The 19024-nt window shown below is 35.3% G+C and overlaps 1 protein-coding gene across 3 annotated transcripts in view; it reads right to left on the bottom strand.

The window, feature by feature from the left end:
- Window positions 1-697: 697 nt before the first annotated feature.
- The window catches only part of SMIM11 (small integral membrane protein 11), a 33418-nt gene continuing 15091 nt past the window's right edge, over window positions 698-19024 (bottom strand). Inside the window, exons 4-5 of one of the 3 annotated variants that reach the window (XR_015697505.1) lie at window positions 10052-10190; window positions 698-1406 (exon numbers count right to left, since the gene is read on the bottom strand). The gene's annotated coding sequence lies outside the window, so the exon portion shown is untranslated. Of the gene's footprint in view, window positions 1407-4688; window positions 7224-8837; window positions 9610-10051; window positions 10191-19024 lie in introns of those variants that run through there. The other 2 variants (XR_015697506.1, XR_015697504.1) reach the window with 2 other exon arrangements.

The following is a 19024-nucleotide window of genomic DNA, read 5'->3' as shown; positions in this document are numbered from 1 at the left end:
TAATTATTCTTAAAAGCAAGAATAATTGCCATTCATAAGAATGACTGTTGTAACTTGGGGGTAGAAATGAACGTCTGGGATCTGTTGGAGGAAAACATTTTAAAGTTCCATTAAAACAGTTGCCATTATTGAGAAGGGAAATAGTGGGCCTCCTGAAAAAAGAGTGCTTGGAACTTTCTGAATCTAGAATAAATTTTTAAAAATCTTGAAAATATTCCTTATGACTTCTCCTCAAGGAAAGCTGATATCTCAAAAAGGGAGCAAGGTGATCTGGACTTTTTGAGAATTCAGCAGAGCCTTCTTGGGAAAATATCACCAATGCAGAGCATTACAACTGAAAGACCATTCTCCCTAATCAGGTATCATAATTTCCAACAGTATAACGTATAAATATGCAGGCTGCTTAAATCATATGTAATCTTCCTTTAAAGTCAACAATTGCTTTTATTTCTATTTGCAGTTATGATCTAACTTCAGGTAAGAAATCGAGTCAATAATAATAAAAAAAAGAAACTTAGTGAAGGTTTGTGTTATGGCAAAGAGGGCAGGAAGTTATGCTAATAAATCCAGATTTTGCAACAAGTAGGATCAGTCAAGTATTCTTCTATAATCACCTATTTTCTCATCTGGTGTTTTAATATTTAAAACAATAAATACTATTCTTGTATTTGTTTCTTAACAAATAAAATGATTTTTTTCTCTACCCAGCTTCTCATGGCAACATTGTGCAATACTTTATGCACTATGTTTCTAGAGTTTCTCAAAAATTGCTCCATTATAAAAACAAAATTGGAAGTCGTTGCTTTATATTTCTTTTTGTTGTTTCTCTCTGTCCCTCTGTCTCTGTCTCTCTCTCTTGAAGTTTTGGCTTCATTTTCTTTTTTTCCTCCCCCCCCCCTTATCTTAATTATTAACTTCTGTTAGTTTTTTGTATTCTTTTAGTGTAAAAAATAGTAAGGTTATCTTTAAAAATGTTACTCCATATGGATGCAAATGTAAATGCTGTTATTTCAGTATTTGAATATTCTTCAGTTAAAATAATTATTTGCACATGGTCTTCAGATACAAATTATAGTCAGCAATTCTAACATTGAAATTTTTGTAGTTTTTCTTCACTACTCCAACATTTGTGTACTGAAAATTTTTGGATAATTTGAGTACATGTATAAATTGTTTGTAAACAAAATTGTTTTAAATTCCAAACCTGTTAAAAAGGAAATCAATATTATTTTTTCTGTGGTGTTACTTACACTATTTCATTCACGCCTTTCTCCACTATAATGGTTTACTTCTAGCTCGACAATTAATTTTTTCCTTATACCTTCATTTAATGTAATTCTTGCCATAAGTTTTGGTCACCAGTAATAAAAAGGAGTCTCATATTCTTTGGTCTTGTGGGGAATTCTCTGGAGAAAGCAATTATGTTGGAAGAATTAGCCATAAAAGGAAATCAGGCCATCAAAGAACATGGTGCCAGGACACCATCAAAGCTGACACCAGCCAAAGCACAGAAAAACTCAAAGAAACAGTGCAAGATTGGAAGATGTATGGAGACCTGGTGCATAAAAATAGCCAAGAGTCAGATTCAACTGAGTGGATAATATGATCATCATCATCATCAATAGAGAGGAATACTGATTACCCCATCACAACAGAATATTCCCATTCCTTATCAAGTCTTTTCTTTCCTGGAAAGTAGAAGCTAATCTCTTTCCTTTGAACATTCAAGGCTCTGCCTGAACACTTTTGGGCTAACAAATGTTCTGTTTCATTATATTTTCCCCTTTAAATGTTCATTATCACATTTATGAATATATAATTTTTAAATCTGGGAAGATACATTTGTTTTTCTTTTTAAAGAAATTATGAAAATGGGAAAATATTTAAATAAATAAATTTAATCTCTTCTTAAATTGCTCTTTTAAATTATTCTTTTAAAAAAGTGCTAAACTAAGTTGGAATATATTAGATTAGAATATATAGCCCTTCATGGTATTGGACCTGGGTACTTGAGAGACCTGCTGCCAATTACCTCCCAAAGACCCATTAGATCCCACAGATTAGGCCTCCTTCGGATTCCATCCACAGGCCAATGTCGATTGGCGACCACCCGGAGGAGGGCCTTCTCTGTGGCTGCTCCGGCCCTCTGGAACGAACTCCCTGCGGAGATTCGGACCCTCACCTCCCTTCAGGCTTTCCGTAAAGCCGTTAAAACCTGGGTGTTCCGGCAGGCCTGGGGTTGACGAGTTCCCTTCCCTGCTCGAATTGTGTGACTGTTGATTGTTTTTAAACTTTTCTCTGTATTTTGTTTGTTGTGTTACCTTGTGTGTACTATTCCCCCCCCCCTGGGTTTGTTAGCTGCCCTGAGTCCCTCCGGGAATAGGGCAGCATATAAATGCAATAAACCTTTAACCCTTTAACCTTTATTAGACAATTTTAATGCCTGTATTTTTTTTATATGTTATTATCTTCTAACATCAGTTTTTTCTAACGCTCCCACAAACATTGTTTTAGGTTTCCTTTTTTAGGACATCATGCCCTGCATCTCATGAAGTTAACTCTAGCTTATGACATAATACCTGATGCCATAAAGTTTGCATTTTGCTATCTCTAATACATTTACATTATATTTTATCTTTGACATTTTTCCTTCTGTCAAATTTCTCCAATATCAAAATATAAGATGGAATTGGTTTATTAAAGTTATCTCTTATTGAGCAACTGAAAGAAACCTTTCTCTTCACACAGGTAAAGTTTTTCACTTTTATTTTATTTTGGTTTTATGCTGTTTCTTATCTCTCTCAATATATTAAAACTTAATACACCTACTGTAAATTAGAACCTGGGGCTAATCGAGTTATTGTGCAGAGCCTACATTATCTTTTCAAATTCCACATCCAATTGTACATCCTTAATTTTGACTATACCAGTAGATAAGCATCACATCTATTTCTGGTAATAAGAACTACTCAGAGCAGAGTTGGCAAAGAAGTGCTTCCTTCAATTAAGTAAGTAATGAAGACAAGTGGTCTTAATCACCAAACCTAAGACAAGTGAAGTAAGTAGCTTTTGTTACTTATTATTTGGATTTTGGATTCATCAGAGTACAGGATGGGAAGGCAAACAAATACAATTATTATACATTTCAGAATTTCAGATGTTGTTTTCACCTTTTCTTGCTTTCTTGTTCTCTGCCTTGAATTCAAATTTGTTGCTTTGAATAATTGTGAATAAAATACAAGAATTTATATGAGCTGTTTTTATTCAGACTTTCAGACAAAGAATTTTTATTTCATAATTAGTGATTTCAGAAATTTCTAGAATGGGAGGCTCTACTTCCACCAACAAAAGGCACTGTCCAACTATAGGTCCAGCACACATATCCTGTGACTTTTAAACTGATTTGAACGTAGCTCAGCTCAGCTTTCCATATATTAGCCACTATTTCCACAAGAGTAGTACTTTGAAAGGGTTTGTATTTTGATTAAACAGAAAAATCTTAAAACTGCAGAATTCATTAACATTCTTTTAACCCAAGGTTTTTTTAACAAAAGAGAAAAGATGGCAGAATTAATTGTTCTTTTTCCAGTTCAAGCGATTCATAAACATGTCCCTGGATATATTGAACAGCATAGTGTAATTCATTGCCAAGGTCATAAGATTTTCACAGGTTTTCAATCTTGGTCAGCAAAAACTCTGTAAAGGATTACCAAAATATTGTAAAAATATAGCTTATTTTAATTTTGATCAAATAAACTAACTTTACATTTTCTTTTATTTCCTAAAATCTTAATCTTTAGTTTATTCAAATATTGTTGATCTCTTCAATGTTTCTTTGTCCCACTGCATAAATCCAATAATAAAGTCATTCCCATGGTTTATCATTTGCATTTCCCTTTAATTTTTAAAATTTCAGGCAACTTTCTTTGTATATCCAATAAAGACTCCTTATCTAGATCATTCTCTTGGCCTGCCACTTGTATTTCTACTTTACCTACCTTCTCTATATTAAAATACAGATTTTTTAAAAATCCAATATTTCTGATTCCACTATTTTATATGTCATGCTTTCATTAACATCTTTTAAACACAGAAGCAGACATTATTATTTGTGATAATTGTAGTTAATCATTTCTAGCTCCATTCTTCAAAGAGCTCCTTTAATATTTTAAATGTTATAGTGCTGTATGTCATTTTGTAAATTCCAATCTAAGACAAAACCACAGGCAAGGGTTTTTAGCTTTTGGCTGGAATCCTTAGTCCCCTTTAAATCATAGTCTCTATTCAAAGTTTTGTTCAGAAATACAGATTCACCAGATGTCTTTTCAAATGGCATTCCAAAAATCTTTAATATCCTTAAGATAGCTAAACAGACTATTTCTGAAAGTACTTATAAGCAAAGTTAGCAAATGAATTGTCCTTTAAAAGGTTCTGCTGTGATTGTGAGCTTAATTCTTGATCTCTATGCCTCCCAGCACTCAAATCTGTGGGGACCACTGTCTTGCAGTCTCCTTGCGAAGAGGACCTGTCCAGCGTATATGTGGGTGATCTCTCATCCTCTCCTTGTGCAGAGATGTTCCCCCGTTTCTTCATTTTTTCCCATAGTTATTAGCTCTGCTCTCCATGGAAACCTGTTTAGTTTTCCAAGGCTCCACTGGAAATCTTTTCCTTGTTTCTGTTTCTAAATTCAAAGCAGTTACTTAATATAAATCTGTATTAAGAATGAATGGATGGATAGTTGATTAGATACACAATAGTAGTGAAAAACTCAACTAGTTCATTACCAATTACATTTTTTATAGATTGAGCTCATTATGACTCTTGCAGATATCAAGTCTCAAATTGGGGAACTCTGTACACACAAGGCATTTTAGTAACTCAGTCCTTCATGTAGTCTTACAAAATCATCAAGACAAATTACAATTTATAAGAACTGGCCTTATAAATTATACTGTAGCTAAGAGGAATTTATTGGCAGTGTTCAAAATAATGCCAATTGAAATATTTAGCTAAAGATGTCAGAATCAAAAGCCCCAAACTACCACTTACATTCTGCTGGTTTTATGATTGTTGTTAAAAATCATAAGTGTGTGTGTGTGTCAGAGCAAAACACTGATGAAGCACTGATGTTAAGTTCGTATGATCTTCTAGTATGAAGGTGTTGAGTAGGAACCATATATTATAGGTAAAATTCCAGAGTTGTTGCAAAATTCTGGATAACAATATATATTTTATTATTTGTAAAAATGAGATTGATTTAATCGAAGCATGGAAAAAGCTGCTTGTCCCCCACAAGTCATTAATAATAATGTTAATCTGTTGTTTTATAATGTTCAAGGTCTTTAGTATGCAAATACAAAATCCACAATAATGTGCTGAACTCTAATGTATCCTGAATCAATATAACCATCATCAACATGATGTGAGGAAGAAGTGATGATAAGTTGAAGGTATCTTGAAATTTAAAAATCTGAATGGTCAAATGAGGATCTATTAAAAATTCAGTTAGGACTGCTGCAATATAAATAACTAAACTAAACTAAAATGTGACTGATTTGTTTATGGTTACTGTAATTTCCTATCAGAAACTATGCCATTTAATCACCAGATTATAGGTAAATAACCCATAGCTCAGCACGTGTCTACCTAAACCAAAAAATAATGGTGGATTTCCCCATTTGTAAGATTACACAATCCAGATTTTTATTTACACAATCTGAATTGTTAAAACGAAGAACAGAATAATGCTGGCTCTCAGGAAAGATGGAAAGATGGAAAGTTATTATAGTTCAGGAAAAAGAAATTGTTTAGGTTCTTGGAACTCTCATGGAAAATATCACGGCTTATATCAGCAAATACTATAATCTGTACTGTTAGTCATGAAATGGGTGTATAAACAAAGTGGTGCAATATACATTGATACTTGAGGGATGTGCAAACACCTAGCCAGATGCATAGCAGGAAAAGTGAGTAACAGGAAGGTGCATCACATCATTACTTCATCTCTATGTCTTGCAACAATGCCCCTTTCATAAAGAAACATGAACATCTTCATTTACTATATGTATATAGAAACCAGAGGCTCAGGGAGAAATTGTTCTTTCAAGTACTATTTTTCCTGTAATGGTCCTCCAACTTCAACTCATCACTGTGCTTGAACATTTCCAAAGGCAGTAATCTTTCTGTACCTCCATTTCTAGAAGATAAAGCAATAAGTAGCTTGTGGCTCAGTGGCTAAGATGCTGACCTTGTCAATCAGAAAGGTTGACAGTTCGATTCCCTAGCACCCCATAACGGAGTGAACTCCCATTACTTGTCCCAGCTTCTGCCAACCTAGCAGTTGGTGGGAAGGTAACAGTGTTCTGTGTGCCATTTAGTCATGCTGGCCACATGACCACAGAGACATCTTCAGACAGCACTGGCCCTTTGGCTTTCGGGAATGACTAGCACATATGTGTGAGAGGAACCTTTACCTTTTACCTTGTGGTATCCTAAAATCTACCAGAGAACTGTAAAACTTCCTCAAGCAATTCATAATTGAACTCACCTCGTGGATGCCAGGACTCATTTATGAGTAACATGCTTGGATTTTAACTTCTGTCACATGACTTCCTTGAATATTTCTTAGAATGAGTAGACACTCCCCCTTTCTTATGTTCTTGCCATGGCCAATTCAAGGCTTGTCATAAGTATCTCTGAAAGGGCAGTTCTTCACACTTGACAGACTAGCATGAAATGTAAGTATATTACTGTGCTTTTTTTCCACAAGCTACTGTACTAGATTTATACTCAAATTGGATTTTTTTCAATCTCAGAAATCAAAAGCAGACACAAAAGAAATACAGTAACTTGTTCTTTCTTTTCTTTTGCTAGAGATCTTAAAATTATTTTTCATCGATAATAAATGAAGATGTCCAAATGTTGTGTTTATATGGAAAACAATATAATTTTCTTTATTTAATTTTTTTGGGGAATTTTCAGCCATCTTTTTGAAAGACAGTTGTTGTCATTCAATCATGTCAATTTTTATGACAAAAGGGTTCATTTCAGCAGGGTAGTCTTGTAACATTGAACAACTTTGTCTTCTGAGCTCTCTTTTTCAATTGCCTTCAGCTTTCATATCATTAGCATATTTTCCAGTGGCTATTGTCTTCATTTCATGTCTCCCAAAGATTGTTGCTTCTTTATTCATGTTTCCACAGAAGATTTTAGCTTCGCTCCATCTTTTCTTAAGATGAGAGAGGGGGAGGGAGAGAGGGAGGGAGGGAGGAAGGGGAAAGGGAGGGAGAGCGCAACAGGCTGCTTTTTTGCACTTTTCTACTTTGAACAAGAGATTCCTTATGTCTTTCTTACTTACAGCCATCAAAGTGGTATCATCAGAATATCTGAGATTACTAATACGTTGAATTACTAATTTTAATTTTAATTTCTATTTATTGTAGGTCTGCATTTGTCATTACATATTCCACATATATGTTAAATAAATACACTGAAAGTGTAGAAACTTGGTAAATTCTTAAATAAGTCTCTTCTCTTTTCCATTCAATCCTTATACTCAATTTCTGTGTATTGCTTATTTAAATATAAATTAAATCCCTGCCATTTCATGTTCTCTAAAACTCATGCTGTTTAGCAAATTTTCCTACCTATATACACACATATATATTTATCCTGGTCACTGACCACAATATACGGTAACTACAGCAGTGTATTAACCATTAAGAAGACTAAGCATGTGCTTAGGGAACCAGGCCCAAAGGGGGCACCACAAAGTTGAGAAAGAAAGAAAAACCAAAGAAGATTTGCAGAGTATGTACAAAGGAGGGGGCACCAAGATTTGTCAGTGCTTAGGGCATCAGTGAGCCTTAATCCGCCACTGGGTAACTACTAAGAGCATGTAGAGCAGAATACAACCATGTGTGACTAGTTCATTGATATAATCAAAGTAGACCTAATTTTATGATATTTGCCCATTGTGGAAACTCAGTCCTACTGGTCTGATATTAATTGTATAGAATAAATTGAGGTTGCCAGTTTATTCTATACATTATTAATTGGAGAGTAATACAATTCTTATAAAAATACAGCAAGATATAGATATTGGTTTTATTTTATTCTATATCAATAGACAACCATTGAATTCTTTTACATTTCAGGATATTCGATGTATCATTTTTAATGATGCAACAAATTTTATTTCCAGTTTCTTTAATCATGTTTATCACTCTAATTTACTTCATCTATTCATCATATAATCATAATGAATATTGTTTTGATCATATCTGACTATTTTGTTTTTTCTATTCTGTTGTTACTATAGGTGTTTGTAATCTACATTGTAATCTTCTTTTGCTGACTGACTAGACTAGAGCTTCCATTTTTGCTTGTAATATATGTAGATAATTTGATTTTGGGTTTGTCTGTCTAGTAGAGATCCTGCGTAATCTTTCAGGTTGATAGAGGAAAGTATTTGCTAAAAACATTGCATTTTTTTTTTTTGCCAGAACTGTATTTGTCTCCCGTTTCCTTTCATATACCAAGGCGAAATGTTCCCATTACTCTGAAGCTACTTTACTTCCAACTTTAGCATTCCAGTGTCCTATATTTATTATGGCATCTTTTCTGCAGTTGTGTCAATAAGATGTTGCAAGTTATAATGGAATTGTTCAGCTTCCACTTCCTTTTTATCTGTGGTTAGCGCATATACACAGATCACTGTAACAGTGATTAGCTAGCCTTCCATTTGAATGGAGATTATCTATCTTTTTGGGACTGTATCCAAGCATTTCTACATATTTATTTACCTGTTTACACATTTCTATAACAAACATCTACCCAGGGAACTCTAGATGGCAATCAGAAATTTTTAAAAAATCATTCAAATTTTACAAATTAAAAAAAGAGCAATTTGCATACTTTTTTTTAGCAATAGGAATTAGTCAGGTTTTTTTTAATGATTCTGAAGTCTGCATTAGAGGATCTGATGGGATCTGCAGAGGGTTCCTTTGATGGAATTGCAATATATATTCAGCTCCTTAATTCCTAAAATGTTGATATGCAGTCTTGGCATTTCTGCCTGGACAACATCAAGTCTTCCTTTATTCATTGTTCTGGCATTCTACTTATCAATGATATATTTGCTTTTGAAGCATCAAACTGTCCTAATGCCTCTGGGCTCATGACATTTAGATATCCATTCAGCTTTAATGATGTAACTGTAAAACTATCAGTGCTACTTGCCCCCTACTTTTCCCTGGTTGACTGTTCAATACTTTCAAACACAGAGGGTGGCTAATTTCCTAGTATCGGGCTGGCATTGCCTTGGCTGTAAATGTCTATTTGGTTTCTTAACAGAGTACTGTTAAGCATTTGAAATAATATTCAAATAATATTTGAAAAAAATCTTGAAAATAAAAGATCCTTGATTGGAGCACTGAAATGCTATTTCTTTTTAAAAATTAATAACATGCTCTGCTTTGAATAAGCCAGTTTATTTAGACAAGAGACCTCCTATCAAATCTGGTACCAGAGCAGTGCTCCAAGAAGCTCAGGTCAAGTTTCTCTGCAGTTGGAACACCAGCACTCCTCCTTTTCCCCAGCTATCACTTGCTGTAAATAAAACAAAACAAACACGACTTCCTGGGGTGAGTTTTTAAACATGAAGACTCCTCCAAAACAAAGGCTGCCCCATCCAGAGTTAGCAGGTATGCAAATGTGCTTATCATGATTTGAAATGATACAAAAATATTGGTGATACTGGGGGCTAAGATGCTATTAGGAGGCCCTGATGTTCTACTGTATTGATTTTATTTGTTACAACTATTTGTATCCTGCTTTTCACAGCAATGTTCTTCCTGATACAATATAAGCCATTACAAATAGAAACGTAGTATGATCCCTCTCATGGGGCAGTCTATGATCCCACACATACAGGAAGGAATATATTCAACTTTTATTTCCATGATTGTAAGTGTTCATGGAAGTGACAGGTGGGGGAAGGGACAAATGACAAAACATACACGGATATGTCACATACTTTCCTGTGACTTACCTGCTTGCTTTTTGTGCTCTTCCTAAATGCCTATTTATATGTTGTATCCATTCTCACTTTTCTTATAGCATTTATTTGTTGGTTTGTTTATCAGACTTTAGACGCCTCTTACATCATAGAGCCTGGGAACTTAACACTCCTAAAATATAAACAAACAAACAGTTCCCAGATAAAAAACACAAACTAGAAACAACATCTTGGATGAAATGAAATATACAGCATCACCAAGCCTAACCACCTAAATTCCCAAACACCAGCCAAAGTGGATTGCACAGAAACAAGCCATTTCTACAAAAGTCACTTAATCAATCTTTCCTTCCTGGCTTACAATGTTAGATATTCTACGTAAGACACCACTGGCTGAGATCTAACAGAGAGCACTCCACACAATCAATAGAATAACCTTTTTTCTCATTTTCTAGGAAGTACTGAAAGCTACGGGTAGTGACTTCAGTTATTTTCCCAGTTATTTGTGGCACTCTTTGGACAAAAAGTTTGGAAGGTAAATGGGCACAAAACTGTATTTTACAGTACAAAGATAAAATGTGTTTACTTCTCTGATCAAGGATGACTCTGAGAGGGGCAGAATTTTGTGATATTCTTTTCCTTTTTCATCTTTCAATTTCAGAAAAGTTGAATGTAATGCTTACGACAAAACCTTTCTGCTCTAACCTTTGTCTTTGCCACCTCTTTACATCCTGAAAAATTCTTCTTGTACCTCTGATGAATTAACCTTCTGATTTTATCTGACCATAATTATCTATTACAAAATTATGTTTAAAGAGCTGCAGTGTCCCACACCCCGATCTACCACATTTGCAGACTGTAAAACTGGAGTGAACTTCAGCAGTTTTGAAGGGAACACATCAGGGCAAAATATTCACCACAAAGAAAATATTTCAAATCCCAATAGCTGATGATAATACTTTTCTCCCATTATTCTTTGTATTGAAGAACTCAGAATGACACCTCACCAAAAATATTGTTGGGGTCCTAAACTTTATATAACGGCTAAGCTATTTACAAAGTAAATTTGACATAAAATAATTATCATTACTGTTCTTGTAATAGGATATGGTAACATCCCTATCATGTTATGTTTGATATGTTATATCAAATCAGTGAATGGCATTTCACTGGAAGAGATTCTTGGTTTCCCACCTTCTAGGACATTGGTAATAGCATGATTAGGTTAAGAAACCAAATCCAAAATTACTGCTACACTAGTGATGGGCATCTGCACATTACAAGATATGGAGCTTTGATTACATTGTCACTTTTTCCATCTTGACTTTTTTTGACACCCTCTACCTCAACACCATCATTAGGCATTTGAAAAGCAATACAAGTTTGTCACAGTAGTTAACACAGAAACTTTAGGAGCAGTAGTAATTCAGTTTATTTTTTGTGATAGGAGGGAAAATGGTGTACCTACGACTCAGAGGAGGCAAAGTGAAGCACTGAGTTACTAATAGGTGCTTCACTGGGCACAAAGCCAGTAAAGCCTTGTCATTGATCTTATCTGATCAAGGCAATGGTGAAACAAACAAGGGATTTGAAGATGATATAATTTCTTAAGCATTTTGTTACCATGTGTCAGACAATTTTGTAAAGGTTCTCTGGCTCCTGGATTTTTATGATTCTAGGCATAGTGATGTTCATTTGCTGATGACTTAAACTTGTGTCATTTTGTTTGTTTCGTCTGGAAAACCTTTCCTGGTTCATGAAAATAAATAAATAGATCTATTAAAAGTATGCTTCATCATAAGAACTAGGAAGTTTATCTGGAATTTCTCAACAATTTGGCTAAGGTCGCTACAATATTATCTTCCTGAAAGCCCAGAGACACCGTACTGCTCAACATATTTTATTTTATTGCAGCTATTATTTCAGCTGACAAATATCTATGGATTCTATAGTATGTAAAACAGTGGGCTGTGCTAATTTTGTTGACTGTCTTTCTCTTGACAGACACAATACTGTCTCACACATACATATACACAGAGGAAGTACCCAAAAGGGCAATCAGACTGATTCATCTTATAAGGAAGGGATGGCAACATTTGGATTTTGTAGCTTAGAAAAGCAGCAGAGGGGCATGATAAAAGTATAATTTGGGAATAGAAAGATAGAAAAAAAGATTTTTCAGTTGAAGCTAAATGAGGATCATACAGGACTGAAAAAAAAACCTCCTTATTTACACAGCACTTAAGTAAACTATGCAATGTGTTGCCATTTGATTTGATCTATATCAATTTAGGAAGCTTTAAAAGGTGACTAGATCAATTTCTGAAAGTTGTAGATACAATAGCTACTAGATCCATAATGTCTCCCAAATCCCAACAGTCTCCAGTTGCTAACAATGGAAATAAAATATTATCCTCAAAGCTTACTTGTCCATTTTTTAAATGCAGGAAGGTAACATAAATGGGTATCTGAGCTAATCCATCAGAACTCTTATGTTCTCATATTCACTCAATCCTGTCCCTGTCACCATACTTTCACCCTTTTAATCCTGTTTTAATTTGGTCTTATTTGCAAGACCACTCTTTTCCTCCTCCCAAATTATTTTAATACTTTTACCACCAACTTCCATGAGAATCTTCTTTCTCCTCTTCGTCTTCCCTTCCTCACCTGTTTTCATTTCACTCCACCTGTTTCCCCTTTCATCCCTCACACACACCATTGGTAACAATATATTATTGCTCACAAGTCCATTGGGGGGGAAAAACAAGTCATGTTCTCAAGTGAAGATTCTTCTGATTGTATGTTCCATAACATACAGAGGGTCTGTTTCTCTGACAACTTACTATGGGTACAAAACAAAGATCAAATGTACGTGTCTGCTGTTGTAATTCTGTGAGCTTTACTATTAAGCAACCCTCATGTATGAAGTGGAAAGCTCACTCCTTCAACTCCTGGAACCCAGAGTCTGTTTAGTATTAATGGGTGCTAGATTCCAGGTGGCTCAATCACAAGCCTCTTGCAGAGTAAACACTACCATTAAAATGTAATAATACCAAAGGAGGAAGATGAGTTGCTAGCAATAGCAGAACTGAATCATCCAGGATGTTCCCACAATTCTTCGTGGCCAGTGATAATTCCTATTTGGACCTCACAAAAGGGATCCAAAATAGTCCCTAGAAGGAAGTACCTTACTGTCCACATTCAAAAGCAAGATTTGACATAGAGTCAGAAGAGCAAATGATACAAAACAAGTGTGGAGACCAGACAGGAAGAGAGCAGGTGAGATGTTTCATTAAAAAGATTCCAGTTGGAGCTGCAGTGTACATTGAGCATGCTGCTTCACTATGATCTTTTTCCAAGGCATCTATGGCCTGTATGTGTAAGTCAAACTATTTACTTTATTTCCATATGTGGCTTATTTATAATAGAGTTCTTAATAGACAAAACCATTGGGGATGAATTTTGAGTTATCACAATGCACAGATCTCTGGATCCACATGTGGCATAAACTGATATTTGGCTTAACAGCATATTATTATGGTCAGGATTAGATAATGTATCTGAAAAGTAGGGGTATGAGAAATAAACATGTCCTAAGTTATTATGAGGAAATGGCTTCTCCGTATATATATATAAAAAAAGAGGGGGTATGTTGAGTGACGTGATGGAGTGTATCTACAGAGGGTGAAGATGGTGTGAGGAACTACAATAAAGTGGCAGTTTCCCAGAAAGACAGAAGGATAATGGACACACAGAATGGGGAGAACAGAAAGAGCATAGCCCAGAGCTGAATCAAAGAAAGAGGAAGAGATTGAGCATAATTATTCCCTAGAATCTCCCCAGTTTGTATCTGTTAGAGTAGTATAGGTTTAGTTGGGTAAGATTCTATCTATATTGTGTAAGTAAATTATTGGCTAGATTGTTCTATGTCATTCTTGGGATTAGCTTGACAGTATTGGTATTCTAGAAATTAGTATTTTTGCTTATAAATCTAGTTTCTGGTGTCACAAAACAAGGAAAGATAAATCATTACCATGAATTATGTTAAGTTTCTAGACCCAAGGAGCACTTTGAAATAATCTAATGGTTTCCAACTGGCACCACAAATTTGAGAAGTTAAATCCTCTTTATTTGTTACATTTACAAGTTTTTTCTTTATGGACTCAAGGCAGTATAGGTTAGGGTTTTCCTTAGTTTTTGCTCCGCAATTGTGTGAAATAAATTGGGCTAAGGGGATAATACTTCTGTCAGTTGGAAAAAGGTGCTTATCAAACTCTTTCTATTGTTTGCCCCATCACCGTTGCTCAATAGTCCAGTTAAGCTTTCAACATGATCCACGCCTAAATCCTCAATTCTCACTTCACACTGGCATATGCATGCCATTATAGTTGCTACTACAGTATAGCAATACTTGTACTTCACATGCAGCTCTTTGAGAAAAAATATGGTAGACGAAAAATAGTTTGTGGATATTTGGTGTTTTGCTTAACCTAATGGGAAGTAGTCAAACAAGTGCCTGAATATTATTCTATTTTTCTTTCTTTCTTTCTTTCTTTTTTGCAGCTCAGATGACGTTATAAAATGAATGTCAACCCCACAGAAGTCAAATCTGTTCTGAACAGTTTGCTATCTATCTATATGCAAGACAGGGAAAGGAAACTGAATTATACAAATCCATCTCTTGTACAGCAGGAAGAAATCTCGGCTTCCCTATACATTCTGATCATTATTGGATTTTTTGGCTTTCTCCTTTTCTCTATGATGCTCAGCAATATTGTTCTCAGGCAGCGGGAAAACTACATGGACTATCTCTTTCAAGATAAATTCCCAGGAAAGAGGATGACTTCCTGCAACAGTATAATGGTTAATGTTGGAAAGGGTGTTACAACAGAAGCTAACACAGATTGCCAATGCAAAAAGACTGACAGTTGCCCAATGGCAGAAATTCCGAGTATGGAATCAGTGCAGAAAAATGTATGAAGGTGCAGTATCATGACCTATTTTTAACTGTGGATGATTTTGTTGCTGTCTAAATATTAGATCCAAGTGCATTAACTTGGGCCATTCCTGGCAAGCCTCATTTGCAGCAACCTTCCTATCTACAGTGCAAGAAAAAACTTGTTTATTTCTAAACTGTATTATATTTTTCCTGTTTTAAATTCCATTAAGTTTCCACTAATAGTTTGGTAATCGAGTTCAAACTTGTATGATTTCTTTATATTCATGCTCATTTGCACCTTTGTGATGTATCCCAAATGGACTAAGTAAGCCACCCTCCTTCTTTTTCTTAATTGTGTGTTTTGTGAAGACTTTTGTTCTTGTAACTGTGTTATATTGTGGAGACCTCCTGATAATATAAAAGAAATACATAAAGGATATAAAGAGTCAAATCAAGCAAATGTTCATATTGGCTAGAAATCTAACTCTCCTGCCCTAGTTCATCATTTGCCCATTATCCATAAATAGAAAATTCAAAACAAAAGGAGGTGTTTTGAAGCCTGCAAGTATCCCCTGAAAATCAACAGAATCTGAAAATTGTCAAATTGTTATGTTTAATGTGACAAAACAAGGAACTTTATTAAGATCAATGACTAGAGAACAGGCAGGTTAATTATACCACAGTTTAAGTTTAAATGGAAACAAATTGAAGTCAAGTTTAGATTCTAATTCACCATTCAAAAGCTAAGTGTGACTCTTGTCAAGGAAAAGTTATGCATTCCTGGCATTATATAATGAATCCAGGACATGTGCTTAGTGTACCAGACACTGCCAAAACAAGATGAATTGAGGAGTTGATCATTCTTTACTGTACCCCACAATTCTTGTGACACACTATTTCATTTGCGTGACTGCTTATATATCATAAAGAAGGGGAGGGGGAAACCACTTGGAAAAGAAAGCATAATTAGGCATCATTTTTCGAATAATGTACATCAGCTTTCTTTCAACATGCTGACTGAAGATAATGGGACTTGTAGTCCAACATACAGGTACTCCTCAACTTATGACAATTGAGCCCAAAATTAATGTGTTAAGTGAGAAATTTGTTCAGTGAGTTTTGCCCCATTTTACAACTTTTCTTGCCACATTTGTTTAGTGAATCACTGCAGTTGTAAAGTTAATAACACGGTTGTTAAATGGCTTCTCTATTGACTTTGTTTGGCAGGTCGCAAAAGGTGACTGTCATAAATGTGAGCCAATTATCAACTATCTGAATGTAAATCACATGACCATGGGGATGTTACAATGGTTATAAGTGTGAAAAATATAAGTCATTTTTTCAATGCTGTTGTAACTTCAAAAGGTCACTAAACAAACTGTTGTAAGTCAAGGACTACATATATCTGCTGGGTAGGAAGATGGGAAAGAAGGTCCTTTCAGGCATTTTTCTCCAGGAGTAAAATGAAAGTCAGCTGAAATCTGCTGTTACCCTCAGTATTTATCACTTATTTTATTTACTACATTCTTTAAATCCTATAGCCAAGTTCTCTGGATGGTTTCAATACAAGTAAAAACAAAAGCATATTCAATTTAGTAACATACAAAATAAAAACTCGCATAAGCTATGCAGCTGAAAGCTGGTCGGTTAAAGACTAAAACAATAGAAATTAAAATGGGGTTAAAACATACTTACCATGTTTTCCTGAAAATAAGACAGTCTTATTTTCTTTGGACTCCCGAAATAAGCATGATAAGGGCTTATTATCTCGGGATAATTTTACCTGGATTTTACCCTGTTTAAAAGGCAGAGAAAATGAAAATGTTTCCACCTGGAGTGAAAATGATGCATTGGAGGAGGGGGGGGAAGGGACAGGCAAGCCTCCTGAGGGAGAAGAAATTCCATTAATGGAGTTCCACCAGAGAAAAACCTCTCTCCTTTGGCGATCAGATCTGGAGGACTCCAATGGAAAAATTTAAAGTCTGGGTAGGTACATATAGGAAATGGTGCTCCTGATCCTAAATTGTTTAACAAGTTAAAGATTAAAAACAACACTTTGAACCTGGTCCAGAAATGGACCTGCAGTCAGTATAGATAACAAAGAACCATCATATCAATTTATTGACCAGTCCCAAGAAGCAGTCTAGCCACCATAATTTGAATTAAAATGTTTCTAAACTGTTTTTGAAGGTAGCCTGTTGTATAACACTATAATCCAATCTGAAGTTACCTGAGTGTGAATCACTGTTGTGAGACTGTCTCTGTCCAGGTAAAGTTGCAGTTGATAAATCATAAATGGCACTCCATGCCACTGAATTTATGATGATGATGATGGACCTAGGAGTATCCATCCCCTTCAAATTATAAACATGCTCCTTTAGAGGGCAGATGCTTCCAGAATAGGTACGACACCACTTAGCTGAACAAGCAATGATTCGGTGTTGCCTGAACTGAATCCGTTTATTGGCCTTTATCCAGTCCATCCTGCCCAAGACCTGATTCAGAATACCAACTACCTCATCTGCATTAAGTGAAAAGGAGAAGCAGAACTAGGTGTCTTCTGCATATTGATGTCACCTTATCCCACTTCCCTGGATGACCTCTGCCAGCCTGAAACTGGATTGAAATGGATCTAGATGAATCAGTCTCAATGAAAAGAGCCTTAAGTGGATGAGCCAGCATCCATCCAAGTATCTTGATGGGAAAAGGAGTATTGGCCACAGGCATGTAACTCTTCTTTCTCCAAGTCCAGATCTGGATTCTTTAGAAATGGTTTAGCACTTTTGGTTTCTGAACACATCATTAAACAAAGACAACATGTATAGTTCCACCATAGTAAGAAAGTAAGAAACTCCAACATTCCATTGTCAATCAGCCTGATGACCTTTGACATTCCATCTCCTTGACAACAGACTTCCCCAGCTTTGTTGCCACTCTTGAAGGGGCCATTTTGCCTAACAATAGAATTAACTTCAGATATTCAAAGACCTGCTTAGTTTCCCCTAAGTGGTCAGCCAATCAGATCCCTAGGATTTCCTAGCATGTAGCTCTCAAACATCTTTTTCATTTTTCAGAATTCCTCATTCTTGGAAAACAGGCACCCAATGACTTTTGCAATAAACATGGTTCTTTCTCCTCGGTGTTGGGTCCTGAACTTCTGAATTTTCCACAACAGTTAATATTCTGGATGCTTTTGTCCTTCACAAATGTAGCCTATTAATCATTCTTCTATCTTGGAAATATTTAGTTTTCTTTGATGTTCACTTTTAAGAGACTTTTATAAGAAATTAAGATGTACCAAGGAGTCATTCACTTAGTTAAAAAAATCAACTTAGCTGGAAAAATTATTCTGAATTTAAGACCACACACACCGTCCCCAACGGAAAACTAGACAGAAGAAAAAGAAGTGTTGCTTAGTAACAGCTGACCTTCAGGCAAATCTTCAGATATGTTCTTGTTTTTCAGCAGGGATGTTTGCACCATTCCTTTCTTACCAACTATTTCTTCTATTCTTATTAGAAAATGTTAAGATTCTGCCTCATTCCTATCCTATCCCTTGGATACCAATCCAGAGGTAATAGTTTAACATTTTGATTTCGTATGATGATTAAGTCATGCTGTGTTCCAATATGCCTTTTTTCAGATGCACTTCATTTTTCCCGTTACGTCGGACAAGATTTTTTTTCAAGTTTGGTTTTCTTAATTTGATAATTGTGACAGACCCATATAAACTGAACATACCATAGATATAATTTCAGAATGACTTATCACACAGGAATCTTGAAAAATATGAAATTAAATTTGAATGACTATAATGTATTTAATCATGTGCATAGGTTCAACACGGCTAAAAGTGTTTTGCTACTGAATTTTGTTTCTGTTGTCTCTGATGCATCTCGCTGTAGTGACCAACAATGGTCAGCAAGCATGGATGGATTCATGTTGCCCCGAGAGCATTTTTCTTTTGTGGCAATCTCCTGATGAAACCTTTCACCATGCTTGTCACGAATAGCCCCTAGAAAGAAATCCAAGTGTGAATGCGGAAAATGAATGTTCAGTGACATGTT

The sequence above is a fragment of the Thamnophis sirtalis genome, unplaced genomic scaffold (genome assembly GCF_051295495.1).
Source record: "Thamnophis sirtalis isolate CommonGarterSnake01/CBP01778 unplaced genomic scaffold, rThaSir2_p1.2 scaffold_8, whole genome shotgun sequence".
Taxonomy (NCBI): Eukaryota; Metazoa; Chordata; class Lepidosauria; order Squamata; family Natricidae; genus Thamnophis; species Thamnophis sirtalis.
The sequence above is the reverse complement of the archived record's forward strand: the minus strand, read 5'-3'. Positions and strand labels throughout refer to the sequence as shown.